This window comes from Lissotriton vulgaris, chromosome 1_2, assembly GCF_964263255.1.
Source record: "Lissotriton vulgaris chromosome 1_2, aLisVul1.2, whole genome shotgun sequence".
Classification (NCBI taxonomy): domain Eukaryota; kingdom Metazoa; phylum Chordata; class Amphibia; order Caudata; family Salamandridae; genus Lissotriton; species Lissotriton vulgaris.
In genome coordinates, this window is record NC_141686.1 from 8,170,289 (window position 1) to 8,191,782 (window position 21,494).

Genomic DNA, 21,494 nt, shown 5'->3' on the forward strand with positions numbered 1-21,494 from the left:
CTACGCAAAGGGCCCATGAAAGCAGATTCTATTAGCCACAATGACGCCCTATATTCACCTCCCAAATCCTCCAACAAAACTGACAACTCTGAGACACCAGTCCTATTCATTAACACCTATAGTACACAGGCAGACAAACTCAGAAATATCCTTAAGAAAAGATGGCACATTCTCACGCAAGATCCCTTGCTGAACGTCAAACTAGGGCATTCACCTGCCGTGACATACAGAAAAACTACACCACTTAAGGATATCTTAGTGAGCAGTCACCTGCAAACCACCAATAAGAAAAGTTGGAACAAAGAGGGAGGTTTCTGTAAATGCAGCAAATGCAAAGCCTGCAGCCATAGTGAAAATTTGAAAGAAGTTACCCTGCGGAGGTCTAGAAAGAAATGGAGGATCACTAAGCCAATCACTTGTGGCACTGACTTTGTGGTCTATGCAATTACTTGTCCGTGCGATAAGTGGTATGTCGGATCAACCACTTTTCCAGTTAAAAACATAATTCTGGAACACTGGAGGGCGGTGACTAACCGCGATTTCAGTTACAGTACGTCTAGACACTTCAACGATGTACATGAGGGAGACTGGACCATGGGTAAATATTTTGGTCTAGCAACGGTCCCTAGAAACCCGAGAGGTGGCAACCGAGTCCAGGCCTTGCGCCAACTCGAATCTGGACTGATTTTGCTGGCCGGTAGTAGGTTCCCGAATGTCATGAATAATGAAGAAGAGTTATATGTACATTTGTAAACCATCCACATGCTTCCCAGCAACCAGTTCATGAATTCCTAGTTTTATACCTAACAGAGCTTTATTGTTATTTTAATTCACTTTTCTTACTTTTGTGTTATCTTATGTACCAGTCAGTTGAAAACGTTTTAACCGGCAAGATGATGGCAATTATGTTTGATTTAATCTGAGAATGTTGCTTGCCAGGATATTATAAAGGACTATGTGGATATTTAATATTGTCAATGGCAGAACAAATTGACTTTGGAAAAGAGATGGTGTTACTTTTTGACCATTGGTGGAATGCATTATACAGTTTTTTTTATACTGACCTGTACATTTGTTTTTTGACAGATTGATATACGCACATCGAATGAAGATTAGCCACTGATTTAAGATTAAGAGCACATGAGAACCAGCATGTTCCTATGAACTGTCGTCTCTACAACACCTCCTCCATTAAGTTCAGCTTTGGGAGTATATCAACTGTAAACGTCACAGTCCCTACCCTGGTCAACACCAGCGAGGACATCACTTCCCAAGCACTGTTGCTCCTTCTCGCAACCACAGCAAACTTTTTCCAATTGCAACCTGGTGTGGCTTGTCTTTCCTGCGCTATCTGCAGGGATCTTCTGTGTGGGTATATATATATATATATATATATATATATATATACACTCGAACCTCTCGCTCAACGAAGGGACGACAAGCCACACCAGCCAGGTACGATCAAAGTTTCTTCATTGGGCACAAAAACAATATATATATATATATATATATATATAGAGAGAGAGAGAGAGAGAGCGAGAGAGAGAGAGAGAGAGAGAGAGAGAGAGAGATAGAGATATCTAGATAGAGATATCTAGATAGATAGATAGATAGATAGATAGATAGATAGATAGATAGATAGATAGATAGATAGATAGATAGATAGATAGATAGATAGATAGATAGATAGATAGATAGATAGAGTTTATGCTTACCTGTCAAATACTTACATTTTTATGGTAAAGGCGTACAATAATGTATGCATGGACACCTTCTGTAATGCTATGAAGTTGGTGGAATCAACTTCCAATTGAGTTATAAACTTTGCAGGCACGCTCCAATTTTGTTCGAGAACTGAAAACATGGCTATTTAAAGTTTTGGATTGCTCCTTACATGGCATTCCTAGTCCTCAGTGGCTATAAGCCGATTTCATTGGGCATTTCGAGCTATATAAATCAAATTTACATCACATTACTGTATTTAATGTGCCAACCTCTAATAGCTTAGAGAGGTGTCATTTATAGGTTCATGTGTGTGTTGCTCTGTGGATCAAGGTTCTCTGTTTCTCCACATATGACAGACACTTCTTTCAGTTATGAAAAGTGTTACTGATTTTCAGAAATGTATTAGAAATGACACAATAGAGGAACTACTTGAACTGTTAGTTGCTTAAAGACAATGCAAGCACAAGGAGATGATGGATGGAGCGCTGAAACTTTTCTGAAACTCACCACCAGTCACAGACCTGGGATGAATCCATTATAGTTCTTTACCTCACTTGCATATGGCTGGGTCTGAACTGGGGTGGTGAAGTGAGCTAAAGAACAATTAATGTGTTTGCCTTGTTCATTCTAAGTTGGTAAGGGATGCCCAGAGTTGGGTCCCTTGCTTACTTTGCCATTGGAGTCAAGCTAGCCTGGCTGATGAGGGGTGTTACCCCGAAACTGGTCCCAGGGTGCTTGTTTCCGATTGAGGAGGGACCTGGCTTGGCAGTTTGGGCTGGACTGTTCCAATGAGGAACATCATCAAGAATCATTTGCATATAGCTGGGTCTGAACTGGGGTGGGGAAGTGAGCTAAAGAACGATGATGGATTTAACCCAGATTTGATAGTAACATCTCCTTGGGTTTGCTTAGTTACTTACAGACAGACATCATAGATGGATTAGATTACATAATCAGAGGACTACCTATGAAAAAAAGCAATCTCCGTTGTATACAAGGGTTGGATATTTATTAAGCAAGGGAGTCTGTCAAGCAGAGTGCTTGGATACTAAAACAATTAAAACAATTAAATCTCGGACGGAGTAACAGAGAAGTATAAGAATGCCTTAAAATCACCTATGCATATAAGAAGAGATAAAAAGAATGACATAAAAATGAGGAAGGACACTAGAGACTATTGACCTCTGGGAGTAGTAGGGACATGGAGAGACAGGTCTAGTAGGAGAAACTTCTAATGGGAATGTACCTTCTACGATTTTCACGATTAAGGTGAAATGAGGTAATCATGTTTAAGAGGAAAGATGACAGTCAGGTTGCTCCCATGTCAACTGAAATGAATCACCGTGTGTGTGGGTCAGGGAGGGGTTGAGGAATGCAGTTAGGTATTGTGTGAAGAAAGTTGTTTGACTGGTCTACTAGCAGGGGCGGCTCTAGGCTCTTGGTGGCCCTGGGCAGGGAGCGTAAGTAGGGGGCCCCGGAGGAGGAGGTTTGGGCGGGGCGGAGCGTGGAGGCCAGTGAAGAGGGGGGGGGTCAGGGTGTTTGGAAGTGAAACAGAGCCGGAGGCCGCCAAATCCCTGCCAGGGGCCGCCACGCAAATATGTATCCATCCTCAGAGGATTATTATATTAAGGATATATATTGGCGTGGTGGCCCCTGGGGTTTGGTGGCCCTGGGCAGGTTAACAGCTTGCACATGCCTAAGGCCACCCCTGTTACTAGGAGGACAATTATGGAGTTAAATTTCCAACTGTGAAGTTTTGTGTAGTTGAAAAACGTCTGAAATTGTGTATGTTACATGTGTCGTCTGCGCCCAATCTCCGTCAAATGTTAATTTTGTGGAGTTTCTTCTTACGTAGAACCTTCTTTTTTCACCAGTTATGTTTTATTGTAAAACTTCGCCAGCATGATGACGCTGATACAGTTGCTGAAGATTAAGAACATCTGTTATAAGAATTAAAAAATACTGTTGCCGAATTTGCGCACGTTCTGAGAGGGTTTACTGTAGGGGCTGGTGCAAGATTATGAGTAGAATGGCATGCGTGTGAAGGCTGATCATTGTCATATTTACTAACACTTTACACCAGGTTTGCATTACCTGGGTTTTCATCAAATCCCCATCTGCTAACAATGGTAGATAGGCACTTGCATCACAAGCATACATCTCGTTGAGGTAGGCATTCAATAGGAGAAATGTTGTAATTTGTCCATACTTTTCGAACTTTGCATGTGTGCTGCACTGTACAGTACCCATACAATGCAACCAAGGTATTAAAGTACAGCTTTTGTCCAGAAAAGCTCCCCTTCCAGTACAAAACCTATGTTTGACAGAAAGCACACACCCTTGCACTATGGTGCAAGGGTGTGTGTGTTGGCGCATGGCACCCTAAAGTGTGCCTGAGCTGGATAAGAGAAAAACAGCACCATATATTAGTAAGTATGGAGCTGTTTTTCTCCCAATGTCGGTTGCTGTGCTGCATTGTGTCACATTTTATTTAATTTCCCTTCAAGTGTTCTCTCTTTAAATGTATGTGTCTTGCCATTTATGTACTAAACTCCCCGTGGTGGTGGTTTTGTGGGTAGGGCTTGGCAAATTGAATAGACTCAGATTCTGAATAGTAATATGATTGCAGACCACCTCCTTTTTAGCGAAAATATTTAATTTGAGAAAATGGAAAACCCCAAATAAGACATTGTTAAATATTTTATTGCAAAAATATATATGACAGAAATATTCTTGAATAAACTGATGTATTCTTGAACTACAAAATCCATTGCAGGCAAGGTGAATCATTGAATTTAACACTCACTGTTGCTATCTGCTGTGACCTGACAATCATACGTTTACATTCGGGTAAGGGTAATTCAGCCTTCTATCCATCTGAGGTTGATTAATAGAATACCAGTAAATTGGATAATAGAAACACCTGTTGTTTACTGGGATTTGAGAAGGAAAAATTGGGTATCAAGCACTACATAAAACCACCTTAGAACTATTGCTAAGCAATAACAGTTCTTCAGAAACATCAGTGCATTTCTGGAATCAAGCAAATTGAATCGAAGGTCTCTGCCTGGTTTCACTCCATCACTGTGCTTGCAATATAAACCCTATTTAATTAGTCATTTCATTTCAAAAGCTTTATTTCGGCTCAGAGGCCATAAAAGCACATAAAAACAGTACATAAAACATATCAAACAGAATAAAATAATCCACTCGGTATCGAAATCATTCATAACGATTGCTTTCCTCTTAAATATAGACACTAAATAATTTAGAAATGACATAAAATTATTAAGACCAACAGCAGTAAAATTTAGACAAAAAAATATCAAATAATTTAAAATGAGAATATTGAACATCAGGCAGCCCATTGCAAACTTGTAACTCCTAATGGACACACATTTTTTGCCTAACTCTCCACATTGCCATCAGGTATCTGGTTAGTGCAGAAATCAATCATTTACTAGTATCTGGTCACAGCATCCAAAGAGCCTCTTTGAGCTCCCTAACGCCCAGTTTTCGGCAACATGGGATTATCCAACACCTCCTACTGCTCATGTAGGCTTGGTAGAAGAACAAGGCATGATCGACAGTTTCTTTGGGATCACCACAGGATGGACACTGCATGGCAGCTGCCCTCAAGGCACTTGCCCACGTTGCAGTAAATGAGTGGATGAGCAAGGTATCAATAATCAAGAAGAGAGAGAGGACCAGGTAAGCTGGTCCGAATCCCCAGGGTTATATGTTCTATCAAAAAAGGACCAGTACCATTTATGTATTTAGGAAGTGAGAAGACTCAGAGTTGTACGTTTTCCGAAGAAAAGAAACCGCTTGGGTTTATCATGAAGCCCTCACCCACCGACCTAGTCGGTGGCATGCTTCATCATCGGGCCCACCACAGTGACACCGAATGTGTCCCGGGTGTGCTGCGATGCCAGATGTTACTGCGGAGCTGGTATTCTTGCTGAGTGTGCGGTGAAAAAAGTGTAAGGAAGTGAAAGTTAAAATGCCATACAGGAAGGTCCCAGTACCCGAGGGATAAATTAAATTTAATCTCTGGGCCCCTGTTAGCGGTTAAAAGGCAAGCGGATGCGGTGGGGTTAAATTACGAACTCCTGCATCCTGTGTGGTCGACATGTTTCAGCCAGGCCTTTTTATTAAAACTATAAAAACTTTCACTTCCTTACACTTTTTTCACCGCACACTCAGCAAGAATACCAGCTCCGCAGTAACATCTGGCGTCGCAGCACACCCGGGACACATTCGGTGTCACTGTGGTGGGCCCGATGATGAAGCATGCCACCGACTAGGTCGGTGGGTGAGGGCTTCATGAAAAACCCAAGCGGTTTCTTTTCTTCGGAAAACGTACAACTCTGAGTCTTCTCACTTCCTAAATACATAAATGGTACTGGTCCTTTTTTGATAGAACATGGATGAGCAAGGTCCCATACACGAATTTGAGGTACCGGCGCCTGGCTTGGGGAGGCTCAATTCCATCCAAAAACTCTTTAGTATTAAATGTATCTTTCACTCTGAGAAATTCTTTGGTTAGTGGGCCATGTGTCATCTGAGTATGCAAAAGACACACTTTGTGTAGCCAACAGGCTGATTTAATTAGCGTCTTAGAGAATGCCCCTGCCGCACCAGGGGCGTTCCACAGGTCTGCTAACCCTACCTCTCACAAGGTGACTTTCATATATTTGAGCCAGGGTATATTATAGAAACCAGCGTGACTAAGTTTTTCCCCCAGGCCCTGACAATATGATAGGAGCTCTTTGGTGCTCAAAATTCTCCTCCAATAAAATAAGGGGTGCAGACCTATTTGGTCAAATACTGCTCTAAGACCAAAGTCCAGCTTGAGTGGGTTAAATGGAGCGATAATAGGTATGACTGCCAACTGGCACATGAATCGATTTTCTACTGTATATAAAGGAGTTTTATCTAACTGACCCAATAGCTCTGCGCCATATGAGACTGTTCCAAGGGTTTGATGGTTGTATATCTGTATTGCCGGCTGGAGAGGTTGAAATAGGGAATTGAGTGACTTTTGGGTTATTCCTCCCGCAACTTGTTGTAGCCATAATTTACCTTGCATCATGTATGTATGCCATCCCATATGTTCCGTAAATGTGATACCTAGGTATGTAACTGTGCGCACACGCTCGAGTGGGGTCCTTGCTAGCGTTGGGTTAGCCCAGAATTTAGGCCCCTGTTCCTTTATGGAACTGATTCCATGTTTTTGAAGTTGAAACATCTAATGATGGCTTGTCTTTACCTGGAGATTCTTGGTCGGCACTTATTTTGGGACATGGTTTATATGTGTGTCCTGGGTTCCAAACTGCATTTTGCATGTTACAGAGGACTTTTGATTTCACTGTCAGATGATCAAGTATTTCTAATGCGGTTTTAATGTGGACGAGTTTATTTTATGCTGAAGGTCACCAGGCTGCCTGATGTTGCACTTGTAGTAGTCTGTCTAAATGTTATGTTATTTTATGTTATGTTATGTTATGCTATGCTATGTCATGTCATGTCATGTCTATTTGTAAAGCACACAGCTTACTTGGGAGGATATCCTGGTGCTGAAGCAGGAGCTTTAATGGGCAGAACATAGGCTTGGGCTAGGTGAACAGCCAGGTCTTCAGTATCTCGCAGAATTCAAGAACCGAGGAGCCAGCTCTGATGTGCTGGGGCAGGTTGTTCCAAGCTTGAGGAGTAAAATAGAAGGCACGACCACCGGATCCAGTGAGGCCCTGGATCCAGTTCTGTATATGCTGGTTGCGAGTGGTAGACCAGTTGAGTGGAGATCTGCCTCATGATCTGCCTCATCCGCATCTCTATGCATTCAACGGGTGAGAACGGTTACATGGGGAGACAGACGCTTCCTGGTAGCCGCCTCGAAGCTCTGGAATACCTTGCCCCACCATATAAAAAGCAGTTCCTCACTTATGATTTTCAGAAAGCAAGTGAAGACATGGCTATTCATCCAATAATGCACAGGAGGTGCCTCTCTGTCTGCCCAGCGCTGAGACACCATTCGTGGTATTTGTTGCGCTTTATAAGTTTAAAAAATAAATAAATAAATAATAAATAATTGTCTGGTAGATTTGTGGAAGATTATTCAGTTGTTGAGGTATGCTGAGAGAATGTTGTGAAGGCTTTGTATGCGTGCGTGAGGAGTTTGAATAGGGCTGGTTTGTGGATTGGGAGCCAGTGGACCGCTCCTTGTTCTTTGAGGGGGGGAGGGGGGGGGGGGGGAGTGTGGCCTGCGGGCTGAGAGTGAGCCCGGCCGCTGTGTTATGCATCATTTGGAGTTGTCTAGTCATTTGAATGTTAATTGCGGCATAGTGTGCGTTGCTGTAGTTCAGCTGGTTGGTGATGAAGACTTCGGCAACGCTCTGTGAAGGTTGGTGTGGAGTCCGTTGAAGATTTTCTTGAGCGTCTTGAGTTCTTTAGTGAGGCTATTGAAATTCACTGTGCTGCAATCCCGGCAGGCCGAGATCCCTGATTTGATCAGGTGAGTCAGTGGTCCACTCATAGAATTCGGAATGTGTAATTGAGCATGAAGATGTGGGAATTAGACACTTGACTACTGTGTTTATTTGAGGAGAAGATTGAATATTTGTAAGTGTCTGCTAGACGCACATCGTCTTTGGACATTTCACAATTCTCTCCTTTCCACTCGTTAACCTTTGCTCGACTAGACCATACCTATTTGTTAAAAAAAAATGAAAATCCGATTTTCTGTAGTCTGTATTCTTAAAAAAGCAAAGTAGAGAATTAATTTACCTGAGACTTTTAATCAAAGGCATTTCCTTCGTGAAAAATCACATTCCCTAAATTAGGTTATGTGAAGGTTTACTTAGCATGTGATTATCATGTGCTTTTCACGAGAAAATTAAACATCACCGGTAATTGCTGTTTGACTAAAACTGGCATTTTTGTTTCAGCTCCAGTGAACACAAAAGCAGGTGCTCTCGACTGGGAATGCAACCATCCGCGTCCAGGTTTCTTTATCCCCTTCCAACAAGTGCCAACTTGGCTTACAAAACGCTAGGTAATTTTCCATTGGAAACAAAAGTGAATGTAGGGCTATTTTTCCAAGGACGTTCCGTTTTCCGTATTAAATAAAACGCTATTAAGATAATGATTGTGTATTGTAGTTTAACTTTCACGCGCCTAACATTAGAGAAACTTAGCAAGAATGCACATATAATAACTATTTTATCTCATTGTCCAAGTATTAGGTGCCTTTTTCTGTACTTACAGGGCTTATGTAGAAGCCACCTCCTGCCCCATATTTACAAGGACACGTAATGCACAGGGATGTGTCATATTTTTGTAACTATGATGTATCCCTGTGTTTTGAAAGTGCTGCAGCATGGTGCAGCCGAAGGGCTTGTGGTGCCACGCTGAGGCACTTTCTTGTAAAACTGTGGAGATCGCTAAACTCTAAAACTCTTTAAACACGGATGAGGCAGTTGTAGCTAGTAAATAGTGTCACGCTCCCAAGACAACCCATGAATTGGTGTATATATCATTGGGATAAGGTACACTGACTGCACACGTTCCTGTAGAAACATATATACCTGTCTTTCATTTGCTTTTTAAAAGTGCATAATCCTTATTCTGAGTTTCGACTTGCTATAGAGTTGTGATTTAGACAGAGAGCCACATGCTGTGAAATCTGCAGTGACAAAGTCAATGTGTTTGGCGTTTGTATATTGAAAATGCTTTACCAAGCGTCATCTACACACACAGAGCCCAGGAATATTGTAGGCAGCAGCAGTTCACGGTTCCCTAGCCCAGAATCAGGCACAGCACACAGGGGTTCAGTAGCTGCTTGCAAGCTTCCTTCACACACAGTACAGGCAAAGCAGGGAAGCAGCTGTGTGCTCTTCTGTAAACACAGAGCAGGGCCGGCATGTGCAGCAGCGGTGTTCACTTCCTCGTCACACACACAGAGCAGTCAGAGCACATCCAACAGCAGTGCAAGCCTCCTTGACATACAGGAGAGTTAAAGCACAAGAGGCATAACTGCAAGCTTCCCTTCTCTGTGAGCACCTTCAAGCTTTCGAATTGAATGATCTCAAAGTGGTGCACAATATGACAAGGCTGTGGGGAGGGGAGATGGGAGGATGTGGTACAGGGGTACTACTGTAGAGTGAACTGAACAAAGTTAAGGTCTTATGACGAGTAACTTGTTGATTTCAGAAGGGCTCATGTGAAATACAGCGTCTTGTACTCAATGGCTCACCTAGAGTTTGCCCGATACTTTTAGAGGCCACATCTGGAGTGTTCTGTTAGGGTCTGAAAGGCTTACCAGGATGATTGCAACAAGCGCTTCAACTTCCATCTTGGGGACCTAGCACATCAAGCATTGCTTCTACTTCCATAAGCTTCCTTTAGCATTTTGTGTACACGTTTTAATCCACCCCAGAGGGCATATGTACAAGGGGATTGCGCCACCGTAACGTTACTTTTTTTGATGTTCCGGTGGCGCAATGCCCTGCACCATATTTACAAAGTAGCGTTAAGCCACTTTGCAGGGCTTAAGCTGGTTTGTAGCTATGGTACCCTTCCATGCTGGTTTCTGTGTGAATGGGGGATGCAGTGGGTGTCGCTGAGGACATTCCATCGCAACACCCATCGCTTTTTGACACTGCCCCAGATTTACAATGATTTGTAAATCTGAGGCAGCGCCAAAAACGAATGCCATGTAAAAGCAGGTGCTAGATTGGTGCAATGAAGAAAATACCTTTATTATCCTCGTTTTTTCTTTTTCTATGTGTACTGCTTTCTGCAGCACACATAGAAAGAGCAAAACATCATTAATGATTGCTTTTTGTGCAGGAAGGTGTTCCTTCCTGCACAAAAACAATCATTAAACAATGGCGATTTGCTACTTCTGTGTTTTCTGCAATCTGCAGCACACATAGAAGTAGCAATCGCCATTATTGATTGTTCATGTGCAGGAAGGGACACCTTCATACACATAAACAATAATCTCTGCACCGCAGGCACCCTTGCACTATGGCGCACAGGTGTCTGTGTTGGCGCTAGGCAGCTATTTTTAGTGCAAGAGAAATCAAATGGGTGCACCGTATTCTTGTACATACGGCGCATCCCTGCATTTTGGAAATGGTGCGGCCCTGCAAAATTTCCCACCACGCTGCTCCATTTCCTTGTGTATATGCCACCAGGTGTCTTATGAGTGGTACTGAAAGCCAAACCTGTAATGATCAAGTATGGAACCCACTTCCAGTGTGTTGTACCCTGTTCTGGAAGCTGTGTCTATTTCTTTTGTCTTTATCCTGAAAGTTGTGTACAGTTCCTGAGGTTACTTCTTGTGTGTTACGTCAGGTAGGCGGTGTCAGTCTTCGTGCATTGTCCCCAGTTACGAGGTGTACTTCAAGAGTGTGCCCAGCTCTGATGACAGCAGATGCAGCACTTAATGACTATCTGGAAATGTTGAACGATGATGCTCTTCTAGTGTTCAAAAACACGTGAAGAGTGGCTACTCCAAATGTAATGCGTCCTTGCATTAAAAGCACACATATGCTTAGGTGCACTGTTGAAAATTATCTATGCACAGAGGCACACCGCCTTCTGGTTTATTTACTACTCTGCTCTTGCACACAAGGGGAAATACTATCTTACATCTGTCACAAATCAGCTTACACAGGTTCTAGATCAGGCTGAAGTTTCTGTCCTGAATGTTGAATTTCTCAGCAATAATCAATGACGTGTCTCATGAGGTTATTATTAGTAGACTGTCTGAGGACAATATTTGAAACATGGGTCTTGGGTAGCTTTCCTCATTTTTGAAGGTAAGATCTCAAGTCGTTATATTACCTCCTTTGCAATTTGCCCATCGATCCATCGCACATGGAGTTCTCCAGGACTCATAATAAGCCCTACATTGTTTAATCTGTAAGTACTGCCTTTGGCTAAGGATGCCATACAGTGTGGCTCAGTCCTCATGGCTTATGCAGATGGCACACAAATAATTCTCAGCAGGGCCGATTTATCAAAAATCTTTTCACATAGTACCAACCACTCTTCTACTGCTTGTTTTCTTAAAGTTTCATGTTTTCATACAGTTTAGAAAGGCTGTTGCTCATTTTCCAATCTGTGCATCAAAAGTAGGAAATCCCTAACCTTTTGTAATCCACGCCACTACCAAAGACCTAGACCTTGTGTAGGAAAGTGCCTCTTTTGAACACGGTTAGCCCCGACTTTTTGCCTGGTAAATGATGTAATTTCGAATGGAAGTGTCCAGGGTCCCTGCCAAGCAGGCCCCCTGTGCCAGAAGCTTCTTCCCTAAACTGTACCTATTGTTTCCCAATTGGCAAAACTTCAGTACTGATAATAAGCCCCTTGTAAATGGTGCCCCGGTACCTATGGCATTCGTACTGAAAAGGGACCCCAAGGGTAACAGCACGAATTGTGCCACCCTAGTGTACCCTCACCAAGACCAGGCACACTGCCATTGCAGACTCCGTGCTTGGGTGCAGACAAAACTAAAGAGTCGGCATGACACGCATCCTTGTGTGACATGCCCATGCAGACACTGCATGGTATATAGGCAAGATGCCCCTTTAGCAGGCCTTATAGTCCTAAAGCAGAGTAAACTATATCTCCTGGGAGGACATATCAGCATGAGCAGATATGCCCCTGCACTATTAATGCTGATTCTTGAATATTGTAAGTGAACAGAGAAGCCATGAGAAGTACATGGGCTGAACACTCTTCAATACAATTCCCCCAGCTCCATGATGAATTCATTGTATTATGGGTTGCTTTGTACCACACATCTCATCTTAATAAACCTGCACTGATTCCAGTGTCAGATTGATAAATAATTGCACACAGAGGACCCCTTAGGGGGTCACCAAAAAAACCTACCAGCCCTTACTGTGGTCACCCACTGGTCTAAGCCAGCCTGACACCACCGGAATTCTGACCTCATCAGGTGCAGGTGAGCGCCAGCACACTCAAAGGTCGAGAACAAAGACTGTCCTGGAGTGAGGTGTTCACACCTTCCCCCTGGTCGGGAAGAGCCATCTGTGGCAGGAAGCTTCAAAGTCTTGCAGCCTTTAAAACGTGACCCCAGCCTCTCTTGATGGAAGGAGCAGGCCCGCCCTCCTGCCCTCACCCCTTTTGTCAGGAAGACAGGCAGGCAGAAAAACCAGGAAAGAATAGGAGGTGTGCCCCCATCTGCCAACTCAACCCCTCAGGTGCTAGAGGCCAGGAGAAGCACATTTTTCAGTGCCCACTATCTTGAAGATGGTGGGCCTTCTCCAATCAGGGCTAGGGCAATGTCCCCCTCCCACAGAATATGGGCATAATAGAGGATGTAGACACCCCAGGTAAGGGGTCCATTGGCCACTACCTGTCACTCCCTTGAAAACGCCCCTAAATTTAGTATTTAGGTGGCATCCCCAGAACCTGGATTAGATCATTCACAGACACAAGGAGACGATCAAAGAAATGTTGTTGGATCGAGAAATGCAGACCTTGTGGTGGAATTTGGGGCAAACTCCTGCCTGCCACCATAGAACTCAACAATCACAATCCGCCAGCTCGTCTTGTCGCTGTGTGGCCTCCACAAACCCCAGAGGGTCATCAACACTTCACAAATTGTCAAGGAACTCCCTTGAGATAGAGGAGCTATCTCCCTGTAGCCGCAGGATGTAAGAAAGTGGCTCTGTATATACTGGACAAAAGTAAGGTACAGTGTGCACAGAGTCCACAGCCCCCAGAGGTTTGGCAGAGGCTAAAGTTAGATATAACCTTACTCTCTAAAGTGGTAGTTTGGTCGAGCAGTAAGGCAGTATCAGAGGACAGTGTAAAGCATTTGTTGTACACATTCAGTCAGCAAATGGTCTCACACACTCAGGAACTGAACTCTAGGCCAATGTTTTGTATAAAAATATACAGTTGTTTTATTTTAGAACCAACAAGGTATCAGAATATACTTTCTCAGAATGAGTTACTTTAGGTAAGCACTTTTCAAAATAGTCAATAGACTTTTGAGTACAATAGATACAGTTGTTTCAATAGGCAACACAAATTCAAACACAATGTTACATTGAGCTCAAAGGGAATTTCTAGTTAAATGCAATTGATTACTCCATGGACTACTTTTCTAACCACAGGACAGGATCCTCTATTCAGACCTGAGACATCTCCTGTAAACAGTTGAGAAAAAGCGTTTTGGTTACAGTAGTGATTTTTAAGGAATTTTATTGTATTTTAAAAGTTAACACTTAGAAACTTTTTCGCATAGAATCACCAATGTTATCCTATGGGACGAAATTCACTTAGCAGGTAAGTAGTGTTATCATTACTTTTTCTTACTCAGTGTTGGATCCTTAATCCAGCACTGGTGCATCTCCTGTAACCAATTGAAATAATTTGTGTATGTAATGCAGGCGATTTTTAACTAATATTTGTACGTTTCAAAAATCGACACAGAAACTTTTTCAGCAAATAGCAGGCAATGTTTTACTTTTCAGGGCCAGTGCTGGGCACCAAGATCCAGCACTGGGATCTCTCCTGATAACAGGTGAATAAATAGGAATTTTAAAGTTTCAAAACTCCACAGACAGAAGAATTTCCAAGTGAAACCAGTCAATGATACCCTATGGAAGAAAAGTGAGTTATCGGCTTTTAGGTAAGTATTCGACTAGCAGAGTTAAGGTTCTGGGCATAGACTCTGGGGTCTCCTATAGTCAGCTAGGTACAGTTGGTACACCCTCAGCGGCACAGAGGCAGCCGGGTGCAGAGGTAGTTAGGCTCAATGTTAGCCTATGAGGGGGAGGGGGCTTATGGTTGGTGGCTGCTGGCAAGCAGGCCACGCGGCTGTGGGAGCTGGGCTCCTGGTAACTTGCTCAGGGCAAATGGGGAAGCAGAGTAGGACAAAGGTTGCAATCCCAGGGGCACTCAGGCAGCTGGGTGTAGGGTGCTTTTGAGCCGTCGGCCGCTCAATGTTTTTCAACGGAACACTTGGAAGATGAACAAAGGCTGCAGGCTTGGGGAAGGAGATTCTTCTGGAGTGACCAACTCTTTGAGGGGTAAGTTGGGATCTTGGATGATAGGTAGGCACCCCGGAGTTGGGCACAGGGAGCCGTGGGGCGCTGGGTGCAGGGGTGTCTTTTAACATTGGGAAATCTTACCCTCTGTTGGTCGTGGTTGGAGGGGTCCCAGGTTGTGAGACTGCAGGCATCATCTGGGTCATCGAGGAGGGTCCTTGGGCACTGGATTTCAGGTCACAATTGCCAGGTGGACATCCTAAGGGTCTTTGTCCACTCAGGCACAGGCAGGGCTCGGCGGGTGCAGAGTGTGCTGGATTTGTGGTTCCTGGCTGACACCAGGGGTGTTGCTTGTTTGAGCACAACCACTGCTCATGGGAGTCCCAGTCTCTAGATGATCAAGGCAGGCAGGTCCTCCAGGGTTTTCAAGGTTGTTGTCCGGGATTTAGCAGGAGCAGGTTCAAGGATCAACAGGCCGGTAGGGCTGGGGAAAAGTAATTTGGTGTTGTCCTTTTGTTAGCAGCTGCATGGCAGGTCGTCTCTCTTCTTGTTCTTCTTCTTGTTTCGAAATCAGGATCTGAGGATGGAAGGTTCGGGGTTCCCCTAAATATTACTTTTAGGGGCATTACAGGTAGGGTAAGGGCAGGGACCAATGGGTCATGGTCCTGAGGTGAGTACATCCCCTATCCTGCTCCTCTCCTGTGAGGAGCCTATCTCTGATTGGGCAGGGCTCCCCATCTTCAAGATGGCCGGAGTCCAGAATTGTGCTTCACCTCGCCTCTCCCACCTGAGGGGTGGAGTTGGCACAGGCTGGCAAACCCCCTTTCCTCACTTAAGGTTTCCCACCAGTCTTCCCACCAGAGGGGGGCCAGTTGCTGAGTACAGCAAGTGACCTGGAGAAGCTCACAAAGGTGGCATACCTTTGAAGCTTCCCCTGCCCATCCTGGTGGAGGAGACCTAGCACCTCACCTGGGATGTGCATTGTTGCAGGCCCAGGAGAGCGGATGGCTCTCTACCCAGGGGTCTAGCAACATGTCTGCTGTGTGGCAGCCTAGGCAGCCTCTCAGACAAGACGTGGATTGTAGGTTAGGTTCAGGGGGCAACTTTAAGTTCCCCTCTGTCGTGCATTTTACATTAAATCCAATACTGGCATCAGTGTGGGTTTAATGTGCTGAGAAGTTTGATATCAAACTTGTCAGTCTTCAGTGTAGTCAATATGGTGCTGTGGAGTTCGTAATGACAATCTCCCACCACCACATACTCTTAATGGCATTACTGCACTTACAGTGCCCAGGAATGGCCCTGGGTACTGTAGGGTCACAGGGCTCATGCACCTGTGCCCACACCACTGGCATAGTGCACCCAACTAGATGGGTGAATGAGGTATGCCAGGGCAGTGGGTTTGTGGGCATGGCACACAGGGGTGTGTGCCATGTCGAATCTCTGTTTAGTTCTGTGCCAAGTCCCTCAGCCTGCAAAAGCAGTGTGTGTGTGTGTCAGGGTACAGGCCCCCTAAGGGTGGCACAATAAGTGCTGCAGCCCTTAGGGGTCTTCTCTGGTCACAGTGCACTGAGTACCTAGGGTACCATTTACCAGGGGCTGACCTATGGCCAGAGATGCCAATTGGGTTTAGGTTTCAACACAGTTTCAGTGAAGGAATACAGCCCCTGGATACCTGGTTGGCAGGAACCCAGGGCACACTCAGTCAAAGTACATCAGCCATTTAGAAATAAATTGGGGGCATACCATGTAAGAAAGGTGGCACTTTCTCACACAGGCACCAAAAACCTGTCCTGTCCCATGTCATCCAGCTTCCAAGCCTGACCAACGTCTCTGAGTGATATCCAAAAGTACACTCACTCTGAAGGGTCAGCTCAGCCTCTGCACCGAGTCTTGAGGCCCCAGGACCCGCCGGAGCTGAAAGGCATGAATACCTGGGGTACCAGACCCCTTGCTGCAAAAACCTACAAAACCGAGGCCAGGCGGAATCCAACTTGACAGTGAGTCAGCACCTGATGAGGGATATTAGGATTCCAGAAGCCCACCTCAGCAGTGGCCCAGCAGCTCTAGAATCATTGCTTCAAGGTGCCAGCTCCTGACCGGGAAGTTTATCTTTATGCACCTGTGCTCAGATGCCCAGCTGCACATCTTCACTGCACCCAACCAGCTGTGCTCCAGAGGCGCCAGGGCCCTTGTGACCTCTACTCTCACTTGAGAGCTCTCGGACTGGCCTGTAAGTCCCCTTTTGCTTTTACAAGTAGCCCCCTTTCTTTGCAGCTCGCCAGCTACAAAGTCCCTTTGCTCCTTGCGTTCAATCTGGGACGCTCCAGAGAACTTGGCTTTGGAACTTTGGACCGTGGCCCTAAACCTTCCGATTTCCAAAAGGTGAACAACAAAAATAACTGCGCTGCATTGCTTTTTGAAATGCCTTTTTCCTTCCATAACAAATGTATTGCATGTAATTGTGCACAACTGTGAAACTTGCATTTAATGTGATTATCTATATTGGGAAAAGTACTTACTGTGTACCCGAAGTTCTTGGTCTAAGTATTTATATAAAAAGAAGTACTATTTTTACTCATTCAGCCTCAACTTTATTAATTGAATGTGTGTATCATTTATTGCCTTGGTATGTACAACAAATACTTAGCACTAACCTCCGATAAGCCAAACTGCTTGCACACACTACCACAATAGAGAGCGTCAGTATTATCTACCTTTGCCTCTGTAAACCAATAAGGGTCTCCTCGACCTCTGTGCACAGTGCGTCCCATTGTGGTGCACTATGTAGAGAGGTGGGTTTCCTACACCTTGCCTTTAGGAAACTGTGGACAACTCAGCTGCTTACCCAATAAATGGGTCTCTATTGCACAAAGCAGATCTTGTCTACATAATCTCATCTAGTGTCAGGCACTTTAACAGGTAATTGCGTGCTTTAAGAAACCACCCAAAAAAAGATCTTAATATGTTGCAAAACCCACAGATTTTTGGATGTCTCCTGCAATCCTTATTACTGGTTATTTTCGCACTGGTCCGAATACTATATGGGACATTAGTAAAGACTAACCCTGGGCGAAGAACTACGCTCCGTTTGCGGAGTTTGCGGAGTTTTGGCAACTCCGCGTTCCGCGGAGTTCGCGTAGCTGCCGATAACTCCGCTATCCGGTGCGGAGCGTAGTTGTCGCACGCTAAATAACATTGTCGCGCTCTAAATAACATTATCGCGTGCGCGGCAATGGCTTACCTTGGTTCTGCGTTCGCTTTTTCCCGGTCGCGTCTGCCACCATGTTTGTAAACCCTTCCGTGCAGCTGTGCGAACGCGATAACGTCATTGGAAGCGCGATAAAGCCATAAGGACGCGCGAGTATGTTTGTTGGTAAGATCGAGTTGCCGAACACGCAGAACCTGCAATCTTGCACAGAATAACTCGCGAGCATGTTAAAAGTTAAACCATAATAATAAATTACCATTTTGGTTAGCAAACAAGTGAAAAACCCCTCAAAGTTGTACCTTTGGATGTATTTTTTGGGGGGAAGGAGTCCTCTTTCTGTTTCTACTCTATTTTTGAATATTAAGGAGGAAGGGCTCTGGAGTTTACAACTTCCTGTTCCTGTCCACCAGGCTTCTCCCAGTGCTTTGTCCATGAGGTGGTCACTTTCATTTGGATTTTGAGCTGGCAGGATCACTTTCTGTGTGTGTTGGCTGCATTACTGCTTTTTTTGAATCTTACTGAGGACTTTTGGATTTTGAATTCTCTTTTTCAAGTAAGTTCAGTAATGTATGAGTGAGTATGATGTTGTAGACTTGTGTTTGTTTGATTTAAAAAATTTTAACTACAGTATTCATTCCTTGATTTAAATTATTGATGGGTGCCTACTTTTATGAGGTCCCAACTTGTATTTCTTTTTAAATTTCATCCAGGCTACATAGAGAGGTACCCATGGGTAAAATCATAATTCTGTGTTTAAAATTTTATTCAAGTTTGTAAACAAACATCATGGCTGGCATTGGATTATGGTCATCATTATGCAATAGCAATGTCTGCTGTGGTATTTCTGTTTGTGTACTGAAAAAGTTTTTTATTTTTTTAAGCCAATAGCTGACCCTAGTACTCCATGTAGTTAGTGTGTAGGCATGTTTGAGTTCATTGTAATAACTTTCTGTGGTTGGCCTGGCCATGTGTTGTTGGCGGCCATTTTATGTTTCCCAGCCACTTTGGTCTTGCCATAGGCCTCCAAACTTGTGGCCTACTCTTCCAGTAGGCCAGAGGTACTAGTCATAGGGTCATGAAAGGTAATCAACTGTTTTTCTGGTGTACCTCTAATTAGGAAATCATGGATGGACTGGTTTGATTTAGAAAATCTAATGTTTATGTGTGGGGTATGTCAGGTTTCGGGTGTCTGTCAATTTCTGCCATTAGGTAACCCTAGGAATACAGCTCGGGTAGTTTTTGTAACGTCGCACCGTGTGAGAACGCGACCTTACCTTTTTTGTCTTGTTCGCGCGCTCAATGTACTGGCTCGGGAACGCGATAACGACTTTTCACTCGATTCGCGTTGCCGAACACGCCGATTTTGCATTCTCGCGAACAATATGTCCCGAGTTGCATAAAAGTTCCTCGAAAATGTTTAATGTGTCCCCTGTGCTACAAAAAAGTCCTCATTTTTGTGTTATTTGGTTGTAGTTTTGTCTTCCTGGAGCATGGGCCACTCCCAGTTCCTTTCTGTCCTCTATGTAATGATTTCTTGTTTATGGTTGGGGTGACCAATTTGGGGGGTGGTGTCTGGTGTGTCCATTTTGTGAAGCTAAGCATTGTCCCTTTGGCATAGGCATTTATTGTCTGTCCTCTCTTTCTTTTCATGTAGTGGTGAGGGCCATTTTGTGTGTACTTACTTCCTTTGTGATGATTCTGCTATGTTGTTGTTGGTGGGCAGGCCATGTGGTGGCGGCCATTTTGTGTATGCTTCCTTTGTGACTGATTTTGCCATGTGGTGGAGGCCATTTTGGGTGCACCCCTTTTCCATGTTGTTTTTGGGTGTCCCTGTCCTCCTGGCCCTATGGAGGCGGCCATTTTCTGTGTCCTTCCCTGGTTCTCTTCTTTTGCCATAGCCATCCAAGGCTTTTGTAGGTACTACCACTCACAGCCATAGGTGCATTCAAGTTAATCAACTATTTTTGTGGTGTAACTTTAATTACACTGTGTATGACTTTGGATTGGTTCACATTTTTTGTAATGGTGGTACTTTTAGTTTTTTGGTTGCTTGTGTGTAGCTATTATGGCACTCCCTGCCATTAGGTAACCCTAGGAATACAGCTCGGGTAGTTTTTGTAACGTCGCATCGTGTGAGAACGCGACCTTACCTTTTTTGTCTTGTTCGCGCGCTCAATGTACTGGCTCGGGAACGCGATAACGACTTTTCACTCGATTCGCGTTGCCGAACACGCCGATTTTGCATTCTCGCGAACAATATGTCCCGAGTTGCATAAAAGTTCCTCGAAAATGTTTAATGTGTCCCCTGTGCTACAAAAAAGTCCTCATTTATCTGTTATTTGGTTGTAGTTTTGTCTTCCTGGAGCATGGGCCACTCCCAGTTCCTTTCTGTCCTCTATGTAATGATTTCTTGTTTATGGTTGGGGTGACCAATTTGGGGGGTGGTGTCTGGTGTGTCCATTTTGTGAAGCTAAGCATTGTCCCTTTGGCATAGGCATTTATTGTCTGTCCTCTCTTTCTTTTCATGTAGTGGTGAGGGCCATTTTGTGTGTACTTACTTCCTTTGTGATGATTCTGCTATGTTGTTGTTGGTGGGCAGGCCATGTGGTGGCGGCCATTTTGTGTATGCTTCCTTTGTGACTGATTTTGCCATGTGGTGGAGGCCATTTTGGGTGCACCCCTTTTCCATGTTGTTTTTGGGTGTCCCTGTCCTCCTGGCCCTATGGAGGCGGCCATTTTCTGTGTCCTTCCCTGGTTCTCTTCTTTTGCCATAGCCATCCAAGGCTTTTGTAGGTACTACCACTCACAGCCATAGGTGCATTCAAGTTAATCAACTATTTTTGTGGTGTAACTTTAATTACACCGTGTATGGCTTTGGATTGGTTCACATTTTTTGTAATGGTGGTACTTTTAGTTTTTTGGTTGCTTGTGTGTAGCTATTATGGCACTCCCTGCCATTAGGTAACCCTAGGAATACAGCTCGGGTAGTTTTTGTAACGTCGCACCGTGTGAGAACGCGACCTTACCTTTTTTGTCTTGTTCGCGCGCTCAATGTACTGGCTCGGGAACGCGATAACGACTTTTCACTCGATTCGCGTTGCCGAACACGCCGATTTTGCATTCTCGTGAACAATATGTCCCGAGTTGCATAAAAGTTCCTCGAAAATGTTTAATGTGTCCCCTGTGCTACAAAAAAGTCCTCATTTATCTGTTATTTGGTTGTAGTTTTGTCTTCCTGGACAGGCCATGTGGTGGCGGCCATTTTGTAGGTACTTCCTTTGTGCATTTATCATTGGCCTCCCTGCTTTTGGTCTGATCTGATAGTAGGCCAGAGTCCCAGAGGTGGTAGTTACTAGTTAGCGGGGCTGCTTTATGTAGCTGTTTCTATTTGGTCTATTTAATTACCATCATTACGGCATGTGTGTATGCCATTGCATTTCCAAGTTTGTTGTCTGGGCAGGGGGGTAGGTAACTTTTTTGTGTGTGTAATAATTGTATGGCTTGTATGTGTTTTTGCAGTGAAG